At 44.3% G+C, this 14,255-nt stretch overlaps 1 protein-coding gene across 1 annotated transcript in view; it reads right to left on the reverse strand.

The window, feature by feature from the left end:
* Positions 1-14,255, reverse strand: part of alk (ALK receptor tyrosine kinase) — a 794,509-nt gene that overhangs the window by 731,091 nt on the left and 49,163 nt on the right. The gene's annotated exons all lie outside the window — the stretch shown is intronic.

Below are 14,255 nucleotides of genomic sequence, written 5' to 3' on the forward strand. Positions count from 1 at the left end.
TACAGTGGGGCTGTTATAGGGGCAAAGTGGCCCTGTTTTACAGCTGTGCAAAAACTATAGCCGTACTTAGTATCGATACAGAGGCTTGTATACTGTATCAATACAGCAGGTAATGCTGTGTGTGACTTTAGCCACATGGTACCACAAACTAAAAATACAAGAGGCAACAGAAAACGCCATTTTAAGTATATAAACAAAAAATACTTTGCAGATCCCTGTGGGCATTTGTTGACGAAATTGTTAATATATTTAGTCTTAGTTTTAGTCATATAGCTTATAGTGTTCATTTAGTTTCCATTTAGTTTTCGTCAGTGAAAAAAGGTAGGCTACATTTATTTTGTCATAGTATTAGTGGACAAAATCAACACATAGTTACAGGCAATACCCAGCCCTGCTCTCTATCCACTTGGCTGGACTCCTCAATACTAGAAGTACTACTGTACTTTCAGCCAAAACCAAAGTACAGATAGATACTCAAAGTAGGTAGGAAGGTATTCAATCAAAAAAGCCATTATTGCAAAGCGTATAAGGCTATAGGAAGTCAAGAAGCCATTGGATATATTGCTAATGTTGATGTGAATGTAAGCCTAGTTGGTGTTTAGATATTCATGTACTGTAGGCCTATAGGCAAACAAAAAATACAAACACGAGTGTAAAAAAGAAGGGAAAAAAATACAGATAATATAAAAAATTAAGTACAGTACTCGCGTAAATTTATTTAAGATTAATGTCGGCCGCTGACAGCCGCTGTCTCGTTCAGTCCACCTGGGAGCCTTCTGTCCGCTTCCAGGGGACGCGCGCGCTGCGAATGGCAGCTGTGGCATCTCATTTACTCCATGTCACTCATGCGTGTTGTCAGAGGCGCCTCGCCAAGAACGATGAACTTACATGCACTCGTCGACTGTGGTGTGTGTGTGTGTGTGTGTGTGTGTGTGTGTGTGTGTGTGTGTGTGTGTGTGTGTGTGTGTGTGTGTGTGTGTGTGTGTGCACACGTTCATGATGATAGAGAATAACTTGCTCCTGGGGATATATGGGGAGATGGGAGAGGGTGGGGTACAGTATATTGATCGGTGTATTTTGTGCAAGTTTGTGTATGCCTGCAGCACACAGCAGCTAGCGTTGCCTTTTTTGCTTAATATCCACAGTAACAATGAGGAGGCAATAATCGGGGCACGGCTGATCAATCAGTCGGCGGGTATTGATTGATCCACGCCTGCGGGCAGAATATTATTATTTTTGTCCTTAAGATTATCCCTTGTTTTTTGTGAGACGCGAATAATGTAATGGTGCATGTTTCTTCTCCATAGCGCCTTGAAACCCATTCACACAGCAAGGAAAGCGATGCGAGGCACCGGCCTGCTCTTTGAGAGCAATTAGGGATTCAGCGTCTTGCTCAAGGACACTTTGACAGTGAAGGCCAATGCATGCATTCCAATGCCGGTAAATACGTTGGCTTATTTGGACAGGCTGTCCGAACTAGTTCCATAGCGTTAGAGTTAAAGGGAACTCCGCTCCTTAACTATATCCCTATGTGGGACTCTTCGGGCTTTCTCTTTCATTCCGCCGGTATATGAAATGTCTCTCGACTTTAGTCAAAACAAAGAACACACATTCGCTACTCACCAAAACAAACAGACACACATTTTCAAATGTATAAAATACGTGAAAACGTTTGAAAATAGCAGCTGTACAAGCTCACAATGCGTCGCATCACAACGTGTTGTGTGCTTGTAGATCGGTTATTTCCAAATGGACGAAATGCATAGGGCTGAAGTGGTTACGGTGTGTTTTGTGATAATAATCAAACTCTACGAAGTAATTAGTAACTAAAGTTTCCAAATAATTAGTATAATTAGTAGTAAGTATAATAATTAGCCTCTGAGATGTAGTGGAGTAGAAGTAAAAGCACACAGAAAATTAGAAATACTCCATTAAAGTAAAGAAAAACACCTCAAAATTTTAAGTACAGTACTTGAGTAAATGTACTTAGTTACTTTACACCACTGCCGTCTGAGGCAGTGCTTATAATCTGAAGGTGAATTTGAGTTTACAATGAATCTGCTGCCAACGAATAGCATGAGGCCATGCAACACAAATGACTCAACTGATTAGTTTGAATTATTAATACCATAATAGATTTATTTCGGTTGCTTGACTTGTAGCTATACATGGTCACAAATATTGCTTCCAGAATAGTTGGACTCAAGGACACGCCGCGATGTGGAATTGTCATTTTGATGTGATTGCTTCATGATTGCTTTTTTTTTTTTAGTACAGGCTTTTGAGCCAAACAATATCTGTGTTCGGCGTGAGAGGAACTTTCCGTGAATAACAGCACTTGCAATGGTACCCTTCATACCATTTACAAAAACCCCTATGAGAGGGTCACGTAATGTGAGCTTTTAAGCGACGGTGGCAGTCCCGTACCCACTACTCCCAAAAAGCCGGTATGCAGGCGGTATATGCAAATTGAGGCCCTCACTCTGTTTGCCCGGCCACAGTGAGTAATGAGTGCTGCTTTCTGTGTACACACACACACTTGACTGGAGGTGAGTGCGCGGCGCGTATTATGTTTCAAACGAGTCTTCGAGCGAGTAAAATGTCTATGCGAGAGCACATTTTCATGCTTAGTTAGTGAATAATCGATGTGAACCTGCCGTTTGGCTGGGGGCAGGGGGGACGCATGCCACTGTGCGCGCCTTTCAGTTGATAATCTCTCGAGTCGCATGCAGCAGTAGGCCAAGCGCGATGCATTATCCTAAAGGCATGGCGTAGTACTGTAACTGTGCTTTGTGTTTGCAGTGGCGAAATGATAAATGCATTTTCTATCCCTCATTTCACTCTATATACCTGCAGTCAACAGCCACTGGAGTGTGGTAGTGGTTTCTACTGCAGAAACACCCGCACGGTGCCAACAGCGGTCACGGTAGTATTTTATCTGTTGCAAATACCATAGAGGGCCTGGGCGGCCATGGCTGGTATATGGCTGGGAATCAGTGAAAAAAACGGCGTGTAGCGGGTTCGACTCCCGATCCATTTCATGTCTGTCTGCTGTATACCTGCTATCAATAAAAAGGTATAAAAAGACCCACAAATACATATTTTTATTTTGTTTAGTTATTTGGCTGCATTGCATGCTTTGGCAATACTACATTCATGCCAATAAAGCTAATTGAATTGAATTGAGAGAGAGAGAGAGAGAGAGAGAGAGAGAGAGAGAGAGAGAGAGAGAGAGAGAGAGAGAGCAAGAGAGAGAGACAGAGAGAGACAGAGAAACACCACAGCGAAATCTTAAATTGCGTCATTCAAGAACCGTGTTCCAAACAAACAAATCAGCACCACCATTCTGTCAGGTCTTTACATTACATTAGTACTTTTTCCACATGGTCATCAGTCAATGCTTCGCATCCATATATGATGATTTGTTTATTTTAGGAACACAGTTCTTCTAACGCGATCGTATACGATGACCCTGATGGAATTTTCACTGGAGTTACAATTTAATAAAATCGTGTTTCTCGAGATATATCGTGGTTGGCATAGATTGTGTTAAATTAATAAAGTATTCAAGCATTGCTTGAATACTGTACTGCGGATACTGCGTTTCCAGTCATCCAGAAGAGAAAGGCATAGAACAGCAGTGTGTGTGATCTAAAAGCACACCAATATGTTTAAAAGGGCAGCAAGCAGTAAAATGCAGCAGCAGTAAAATGAAACCAAATGGACCCTCACAGGTCCATTTTACGCTGCTGGCATCTCCCTTAGAGATAGGGTGAGAAGTTCAGTCACACAAGAGAGACTCGGAGTAGAACCGCTGCTCCTTCGCCTGGAAAGGAGTCAGCTGAGGTGGTTCGGGCATCTGGTTAGGATGCCTCTCGGGCGCCTCCCTAGGGAGGTCCTTGAATCACGTCCCACTGGGAGGAGACCCCGGGGCAGACCAAGGCGCAGTTTGAGGAAATACATCGACTCACTGGCCTTGGAACGTCTCGGAATCCCCCAGGAGGAAGTCACTAATGTTGCTCTGGAGAGGGAAGTCTGGAGCACTCTGGTGGAACTGTTGCCCCCGCCACCCGACTACGGATAAGCGGTTGAAGATGGATGGATGGATCTGCATAACTTAATTTACAAGAAGTCTATACAATTCAAATGTTTGCCTGTTATCTCTCCTATACCAACATCAATACGTTTTGGGTCTGAGAGGCTAAATCTCATCAGGGCGGTCCGTGGCTCAAATACTGAAATAAATAATGGGCCTTGATATGAAAAGGGTTGAAAACCACTGCTACAGAGGGAAAAGCTGCATAACATGCCTTCAATTTATTATCCGTCGTATGCCAGTGTCACCTGCTGAAAATAGCCGATCGACAAGCTCAGTTTTGAGCTTGTAGATCGGCTATTTTCTACGAGCGACACAGCCGTACGAACACAGTACGAACATCCAAGGGGGCTTCAGCCCCTGCCCTTTTACCCGTCTGCAAAACAACTGCCCTCTCCAGACCACGAACGCAGCATTTACTATGGTGAAAGAAATGCAAATGCCACTCCTTTCCATGCCATGCCGGAAGGCATGCAGCATTCAGGAGAATTGCTTTTTTTCCTGAAGTCACCTGAACTTGAACACAGTATTTTGCATTGAACAAATTTGTTTGGAAATCCATGTCGTTGCACCTGCATCTCCACTAGCTAAAGAGTCCTGGGTTTGCGCCCCGGACATAGCTGATCTACAAGCTCTCAACGCGTCGCGCTGCGACGCGTTGTGAGCTTGTAGATCTGCTATGTTCGCTATTTTTGTCCAAAAGTGCCCTCTTAATGGGATTTCAGCCCCTGCCTCTCTGACACTCTCTGCACGTCTCTGAGAAGGATTACCAAGCAGCTCGGGGGCAGAGACCAGATGTTCCCAATAGTTCTTAAAAAAAAGTCTTAATAACTCTGCCAGGACGTGGCAGTATACTCTCGGTTCCACAGACAAATGCCTCCGACTAAATGAATGAGTCACTGATTTATTTTATTTTTTTGGGGGCGGCCCACGTACCCTCATTTCAACCACCGAATCTCAAACCTGACAGCTTAAAAAAATGACTCGCCTTGCCTTTACAAACGGGGCCGCTATCTTCCAAGTGAGGTGGGGGAGCAGCTCAATACGAGAAATAAGAACAACAGCTGAGACAATGTCTCATTTCCTTCCAACCACCACGGAATGGTGTGTGGATCGAGGCCACAATTGTTTTTTCCAAAAAAAACGAAGTCAATTTATTATCTTCTAAAGCTGTCGTCTGGCCCAATAACACGGTATATTAATTTAAAATGTACGGTGTTATTATAATGTGAAATGATACATCTCAATGTGGTTTGCAGTAGTGGAAGAAGTTCCAGGATGTTTTTACTTAAAGTAGCGATACCAAATTGTAAAAAAAAAGTGAAATGCCTGCATTCAAAGTTTTACTTTTGATGTATTGACATCAAAACATACTTTGTCGGGGGCATTTCAATCATATAATTTAAAACCTCTACAAGCTCTTGTGTCGCATCGCAACATGTTGTAATGTGAGCTTGTACTGTAGATCCGCTGTTTTTCAAATAGTAATGAATTAGTGAATGTATTGTTTTGTATTAAAGGAGCATTCAGTGATTTTACTTAATTCAAATATCACTTATTTTTTCTTTTTTTCTGGATAATCCTCCCTACTATAGAGTGTGCTGACCATATAAGGAGTTCCTCCCTGTCCCCAGTGAGCCCCTGGGGTCAAAAAACCCTAGTTTCAGTTTTGGTGGCGGGTGGCAAAGCCTTCATCCAATCAGGATGAGAGGGGCCTTCCTCCAATCATGATCGACTGGGGGCCTTGGTGCACATGCTGTTGGCCTGTTGCACTTCCCCCCACTGTAGTGCGTGCATGTGCACATTTTGTTACCGGGGCGGACTGGGTGGTTTTCCAAATCACCCAAATCACTGAATGCTCCTTTAATAGTCTAAATCTGCAAAGTAAAACAATGGTTGTAGTTTAGTGACGCCTCTGAGATGCATAGTGGCAAGTAGAAGTTCCGTACCTCAAAATTGTATTCAAGTACAGTAGTAAATCTACTCATTTACTTTCCACCACTACGTATGTGGACTCTGCCTGTCCTTCTGCAGTGTGTTATATTTATATATAGAACAGCACAATGACATGTCCAAGGAGCTGCTTTTTGGCCTTTCTCCACTTCCTTTCGCTTCCCTCTGCCCCTACATCATGTCCTTGTGTCACTGTGCCTTGGACTGCAGGTGATTTCAGTCCACTTTCAAGCAGAAATGACCACTGCTTTTTATTTACCAGCTGGGAGTGTGTGTGTGTGTGTGTACACTGTGCAGTGATTGCAGTGTCAAATGGCTACATGTTCTCACACACACACACACACACACACACACACACACACACACACACACACACACACACACACACACACACACACACACACACACACACACACACACACACACACACACACACACACACACACACACACACACACACACACACACACACACACACACACACACACACACACACACACACACACACACACACACACACACACACACACACACACCTCAAGAGAGGCAAATATTGTACTTTTTTACTCCAGTATACAAAAAAATATTTGTTTTTGGCTTTTCTGCCTTTATTTATTGATAGTATCAAGTGAAGACTGACAGGAAAGAGGGAGAGAGAGAAGGGGAGAGACATGCAGCAAAGGTCGTCATGAACGGGACTCGAACACGTGATGCGCTGTCAAGGCCAAAGCCTATATGTGGCATGCGCCTGGACCACTAGGCTAGCGGACGTCCCTCTACTACAATAATTTGACAGCTTTAGTTACAAGTTCTGATGTTTGTACTGTAGATGTACTGTAGATTACACTTTACAGGATTAATTAATTAATTCACCTCATATTGACAGGATTGTCCCCTGTTCAACCCTTATTTTGAAGAGCCAAAACCCGCGCCCGGATGTTACAAATGTTATACTAGTGTGTGTTGTCGCATCCACTCCCGGCCTTGAGATCGGGGCCGAGAAAGGCTGACCGTGACCATTACAGCGTCCGCTATGGGCCGTGGAATAAACCTCGTTTCGACCAGAAATGCATGCCATCTGGGACAAGGAATTGGAGAATTGGCGCGCGGAGTTCAATGTGGCGCGCTAAAGTCTTGTTGACATCAGCTAGCAACCCAATGCGTGAGTAGCATCTTGACTCGATCGAAAAAGAGCACTATAAAAGACCAACTGGTGTTGATCGACACCAATGTCAGTGGGCCAGATTCATTCAAATGACGCCGATTCGCGCCAAAGGCAGGTTAACACTAACCTGACTCCGCCAGATGGGGCAGCAGAGAGTACACTGGGTTCCCCCCTCCTGCTCCCATCTGGGAACTCTCAGGCAGACTTGATGCCCGGCCACAAAACGGCCTGGCCAATCAGCAGCAGCAAGAGGCTGGATAGCTGCTGCTGATTGGCCAGGCCGTTTTAGGTTAACACAAAACATACAGTACATTAAACAATTAAGCACTGTATTTTCCGTAGTCTATACAAATTAGCTCACAACGCTATTTTTCGAAAAAATAAGCAGCATATTTTTATGCTGCTGAATACTTATAATGTACTTTTACTCTCAGTAAAACTTTGAACACGGGACTTTCACTTGTATAGCAGAGTATTTCTACACCGTGGCATATTGGATCTTATACTTGAGTAAAACTATAGAGTACTTCTTCCACCGCTGCCGAGCGAGCACCATGCATGCACCAGCCGCACTGGCTTAATCCGTCTCTTAATTAGGCGACGCAAATGCATCCAGTATCTTTTCGAGCCCTATCCAGACCACGTGCGTGCGTGCGTGCGTGCGTGCGTGCGTGCGTGCGTGCGTGCGTGCGTGCGTGCGTGCGTGCGTGCGTGCGTGCGTGCGTGCGTGCGTGCGAAGTACGTGCGTGCGTGCGAAGTGCGTGCGTGCGTAATGAATTGCCAGCCACACTCAAGAAACCAGGGAATCAACTCACATCAATAGACAGGGGCCGTCCACACAGTATCAATCTCAATGCCAATACAGCCCCCCCCACCCCCACCCCAGGTTGTATCTGAGACAGACGCCAGCGTCTTAGTTACAGCCAACGGGGGGAGTGGGCAAAGAATCCTAATGTGTGACACTGCAAGCTGGAAGCTTGTGATAAAGACTGGTAGGTAAAAAGAAGATGAAGAAAAAAAAACAGAAAGCAAACTGTCGCTGCGACTGAGGGAGCTTCATTTGTCATGAATAATGATGTAAGTTCCCCGGTGGGCTGCCGGGCTACAGCTGGTCGATAGCTTGTGTGCGTGCGTGGCGTGTGTGGCGTGCGTGCGTAATCCGGAGCATTCCTCAACCCACCAACATGCAACCAGTGGATCAAGATGTCCTATTATTGATTAGATTGTTTTCGATTACGATTGAAGGTCACGTGGTGAGCTGAGCTTGTATCTTCACTATTTTTGTACGCCCAGCAATGCTACAGCAATGTGTAAATACACAGTTAAAGTAGCTATATAAGCAATAATATGTCAACATTTTCATGATCTTTTTTTTATTTAATTTTACTTTTTTTATTCAGACAGCCAGCAATGGGTAAAACGCTCCCAATTTTACTTTTGTCTCTGTGACACATCTATTGGGCCGCAATCTGCATTCACAGATTTTCCTAGAAGCTTTGTCATTGGTCGATTTTCCTGTCTACTTCCTGATTGGTTAGTCATTTCTGCTTTTTTTTTGTTTTTACCAATGACAAAGCTTCTAGGAAAATCTTTGAATGCAGATTAAAAAGATTAAAAAAAAGTCATGAAAACTTTGACATATCCCTATTATTGCTTATAGCTAAGACCAATCCATTTAGTAAACTCTAAATCTAAAAGAAAAAATATATATAAATTATTTGCGTCTATTTGTTGATGTAAGGAATTCATAATTCAGGGATACGTTGGAAATTGGGCGCCTCCCGATTTTGAGAAATATTTTTAGGGGTTAGTTAGCACGTCCGTCTTTCTTGCCCGAGTGCAAAGAATAGATAGATATACCTATATTATCCCACAGCAGTTAAGGTTACAGCTTACATTTAAGTATAAGAAAAAGGAAAAAGTACTGTAGTATACAGTGGAAACAAGGCAAAAGAAAAAAAGACAAGCTGAATCACAAACTAGAAAAAGTGCCCCTCGGGGCACAGGTCTCCACCAGGATAATAGCATTTGGGACGTTTGGACAAAATGTGTAGGAGTAATATATGAAAAATCTAACAGATCTGTGTTGAACACAAGGCTATAGAGATGGTGTATAACGATTTGCGTGATCATATGGATAAAATCTGTGCTATAGTAATATAAAGAAATGTGTTTTGCAAGAATTGGCCTCACTATAACAGGCAGATGGGGAAAATGGAGGGCAAAGGTTTTTCCTTGGCCTCTAGGGAGTGCGCATACAAAGTTGCACACAGATCGGTGCAAAAACAGGAATTGGCATTTTATAGCGCCACCATGAGGCTGATTTGAAAATGTCACAACACATTTCTTCCTCTGCCTAGTAGGAATGTGCGTGCATAGTTGCAGGGAAATCGCACGCTGTGTTAAGGTGATATGGCATTTTGTTCAAAACGGACCAATCCTGAAAACTTTGGAAGGCAATCTTAGCCAATGGGGATGGAATATGGGGAAGCGGACAGATCCGTGTTGATCACATAGACTATAGAGATAGTTTATACCGATGTGCGTGATGTATGGATAAAATGTGTACGAGTAATCTACGGAAATGTGTTTTGCAAAAGTCGGCCTCATGGTGGCGCTATAACAGGCCGTTGTGGAAACATTGGGGCAGAGGTTTGCCGTTGGCATCCAGGGAGTGGAGTGTGCACAGTGTGGCATCGGCCGGGCCAACGGTGCCGGAGATTAGCTGTACACGGACGGACGGAAACACGGACGGACGGACGGACGGAAACACGGACGGACGGACGGACGGACACACAAACACACACACGGACGGACGGACACACGGACGGACACACAAACACACACACGGACGGACGGACACACGGACAGACACACAAACACACACGGACGGACGGACACACAAACACACACATGGACGGACGGACACACGGACGGACACACAAACACACACGGACGGACGGACACACAAACACACACACGGACGGACGGACACACGGACGGACACACAAACACACACGGACGGACGGACACACGGACGGACACACAAACACGGACAGACGGACACACACACACACACACACACACACGGACGGACGGAGTGCAAAACATACTCTCTCCTCATGCCTTCAAAAAGGAGACAAAAAAAACAGTATATAGTGCTGCTTCATTCAGTGTTTTGGTTTCGTGCCAAGTGACCCATTTTCCTGTCCTGCGTGTGTAATGGGCTGTGAAAACAGGAGTATACACGTGGCTCTCGCTGTGATGGGAGGACAAAATCGCCCCCGACTGACTGACTGACTGACTGCATGCCCGCAAGACGCGCTCACTGGGGCGGCCCCGTCCTGCTCCGTGCCATCCTCTCATGTTGCACGCCGAGGCCGCTCATCTCTGCTCCCTCCATGCCAGCAGGTGACTGGGAGGGCAACGGTGGAAAAACCTATACTCAAATATTTTTACTTAATCCATTTAAACCGGAGTTAAAAACATTCACTTTGAAAGAATATATATTCAAAGATTTGCGCCACATTTTTACGATTTAAAAAAAATAGCAGACCTACAAGTTCATAGCGCGGCACTCGGTGCCGCGCTATGAGCTTGTAGATCTGCTATTTTTCAATAGCTAAAGTATAACATAATGCTTGAAACACCAAAAGGGGTTCCCGCCCAAAATGTGTTAAGTGAAAGTATCAATGCTGCAATATAGAAATACTGGTCCATTACAAGTAAAAGTCCAGAATTCTAAATGTATACTACTACAAAAGTATCGGTATCAAAAGTACCAAAAGTACTCGTTGCGCAGAATGTCTCATTTCCATACGTTTCAAATGTATAGGACTGGTTTGAAAATAGCCGATCTGCAAGCCCACTAACGTGTCGCCTCGCGACGCATTGTGAGCTTGTAGATCGGCTATATTGTCAAAATGGCCGAAATGTATATAGGGCTGAAGTGGTTTAGTGTGTTGTAATAATAATCAAAATCTACTAAGTAACTAAAGTTTTCAAATAAATGTAGTGGAGTAAAAGAAGTAAAAGAAGAATTTGCCTCTGAGATTAGAGTATAAGTAAAAAGTAAACTGGAAATTGGAATACTCAAGTACAAATACCTCAACATTTGACCTAAGTACAGTACTTGGTTATACTGTACTTTACCACTGCTGGAGGGAGGTGGTGGCAGACAAGGGGTCATGCTGTGTGCCATCTGTACACACACAGCGATCTCTCTCTCTCCGTTTCTGGCACAACAGCGCCACTTTTGCCCCTACTGGTACTCTAAACATTGGGACATAGTACCATAGTCCCATAGGGACATTGCTGTTCCTTGGAGTGGTTGCACAAAAGTTTGTTTTGGGCTTTTCTGCCTTTATTTATAGTATCAAGTGAAGACTACAGGTAAGGCCTCACTCAGACCTTTACTGCATTGTTGTATGCTTGTTGGATGAATGTTGTGTAGTGTCATGGCCGCCCCAATGCATTTCCAATGGAAGTCACATGGTTTGTAGTCCACATTTTGGACTACAAGCTGTTGTATGGCTTTTGGCTGTCCCCCTCATACAACACAAATGTGTCAAACCATGTGACTCCCATTGGAAATGCATTGGGGCAGCCATGACACTACACAACATTCATCCAACAAGCATACAGCAATGCAGTAAAGGTCTGAGTGAGGCCTAAGAGGGAGAGAAGGGGAGAGACATGCAGCAAAGGTCGTCATGAACGGGACTCGAACACGCGACGCGCTGTCAAGGCCAAAGCCTATAAAAGTACAAATACCTCAACATTTGACCTATAAGTACAGTACTTGGTTATATTTTTCACCACTGCTGGAGGGAGGTGGTGGCAGACAAGGGGTCATGCTGTGTGCCATCTGCACACACACACACACACACACACACACACACACACACACACACACACACACACACACACACACACACACACACACACACACACACACACACACACACACACACACACACACACACACACACACACACACACACACACACACACACACACACACACACACACACACACACACACAGCACTCGGAGCCAATGGGAAGCACTGACACTGCATGGCCCCAAGCTGCACATGTCACTGCCTGCCTGTGTGCTTGGCCCATTCAAGACGGGGGAACCCCTTTTGGTGTTTTAAGCATTATGTTATACTTTAGCCATTGGAAAAAAATTGCAGAATCTACGACCTTGTAGATTTCATATTTCATGAATTTCATAATACATTCCATAATTCATATTTCACGCCAGACGTTGGGTTCGGCTCTCTCCGATGATTAGATCTGGGCTCAGAATAGATTGAGGAGTCGCGGAGGGGCCGAGGCAGGTGTATAAATCATGTGTCATCAGGTACAGCTGGGGATAGTCATGCAACACGTCGTCACTGTCAGACAGAAACCTCATCTCTATATTTTAACTTTGAGGTTTTCTTTTTTGTAAATCAACGCCCTACTTGACAGAAACCTCATCTCTATATTTCAACTTTGAGGTTTTCTTTTTTGTAAATCAACTCCCTACTTGATCATCTACAGTCACACAAAAGCGGGAATTATTAGTTTAGAGCTTGTAGATCTATTACTTTTGCTATTTTTAGAATTTGAACCCAGAAAAGTAACATCAGTTCCACCCCAACAGAGACATTAAAGTTCAATTTCCCCCGGTGGAGGGTGAAGAAATCATTTCAATAGACACAATGACAGAAGACATGAAATAACTGTTACTATCCTGGCAATCCTTCACGAGGGGGATTTGGAAGTTAATGAAGCCTGCTGCTGCTGCTGGTGCAACGCGAGAATGCCACGAGGCAGATCAGTGTCACATGTGGATTGCCACCTCCACTGTTTGTAATCTGGTCCATTATCGGTTGGGGCCGAAGTGAAATGTGGAAATATGGGGGCGGGGGGTGGGGGGGGGGGGATCTAAATGCACTGACATTTTACCAATTTGAAACCCCCGACAATGACCGTAGTGATTTCACTTCGAAGTGCAGAGTTGCGGAGAGCCACCTTGAAATAGGATTACATTAGCATACAATGGAATAATCGCCCAGGCCTACAAGATCTGCTATTTTTCAATAGCTAAAGTATAACAGAATGCTTGAAACACGAAGGGGTTCCCGCCCAGAATGGTTTAACTTCCAAATCGCCCAGGTCTACAACCTTCTCAAAAACACCCTATTGCAGTGGTTCCCAAAGTGGGGTCCGCGGGGACCCCCAGGGGTCCTTGAGGGGGTTCCAGGGGGTCGCCAGCTAAATGAAAGTTAGGAACCAAATGGACCTTTATGGGTCTTACAAATGGAACTATTTGGGTGTACAAATAGAAACCAAATGGTTCCATTTTGTACACTCTCAGAGTTAAATTAACAGTGATTTTACAATATAAATTGAGGTCCCAGAGGTAGAAATGCCATTAAATGCCCTTGAAATGAAAATGGTTGAAAATCACTGCTAGAGACATACAAATGGGGGGTCTGCAAGGCTGATAAATGTCAATTTGGGGGTCCTTGACATGAGAAAGTTTGGGACCACTGCCCTATTGCACCTGTAACATTCTAAACAAATGGACCATTCAGGGTCCCTGGCATGGCGTATCTTTTCAAATGGGACCAACGTGTCACTTTGGGGTCCTGGACATCCGGCGATTTGAGGACATTTTCTGAAAAACCTAATGTTGAGATATATATACACACACACACATACTGGGTTAAGTGGTTCATTGAATTGTATGTATATGTGCAGCGCAGGTGTGCTGCATGAAAGTACCCCACGCTGTTGTCATGCCAGGCGACATTACCCGGATTGGCCGGCTGCCTTGCACCGCGGCGGCCCGGCCCCTCATTTAAGCCATTCTGGGCGGGAACGCCTTTTGGTGTTCTAAGCATTATGTTATACTTTAGCTATTGAAAAATAGCAGATCTACAAGCTCATTGCTTGTAGGTCTGCTATTTTTGAAAAATCGTGAAAATGTGGCACAAACCTTTAAATATATATTATTTCAGAGCGAACATTTTTAACTCAAATCTTTG

Source organism: Electrona antarctica, assembly GCF_951216825.1.
Source record: "Electrona antarctica genome assembly, chromosome: 18".
NCBI classification, from domain to species: Eukaryota; Metazoa; Chordata; class Actinopteri; order Myctophiformes; family Myctophidae; genus Electrona; species Electrona antarctica.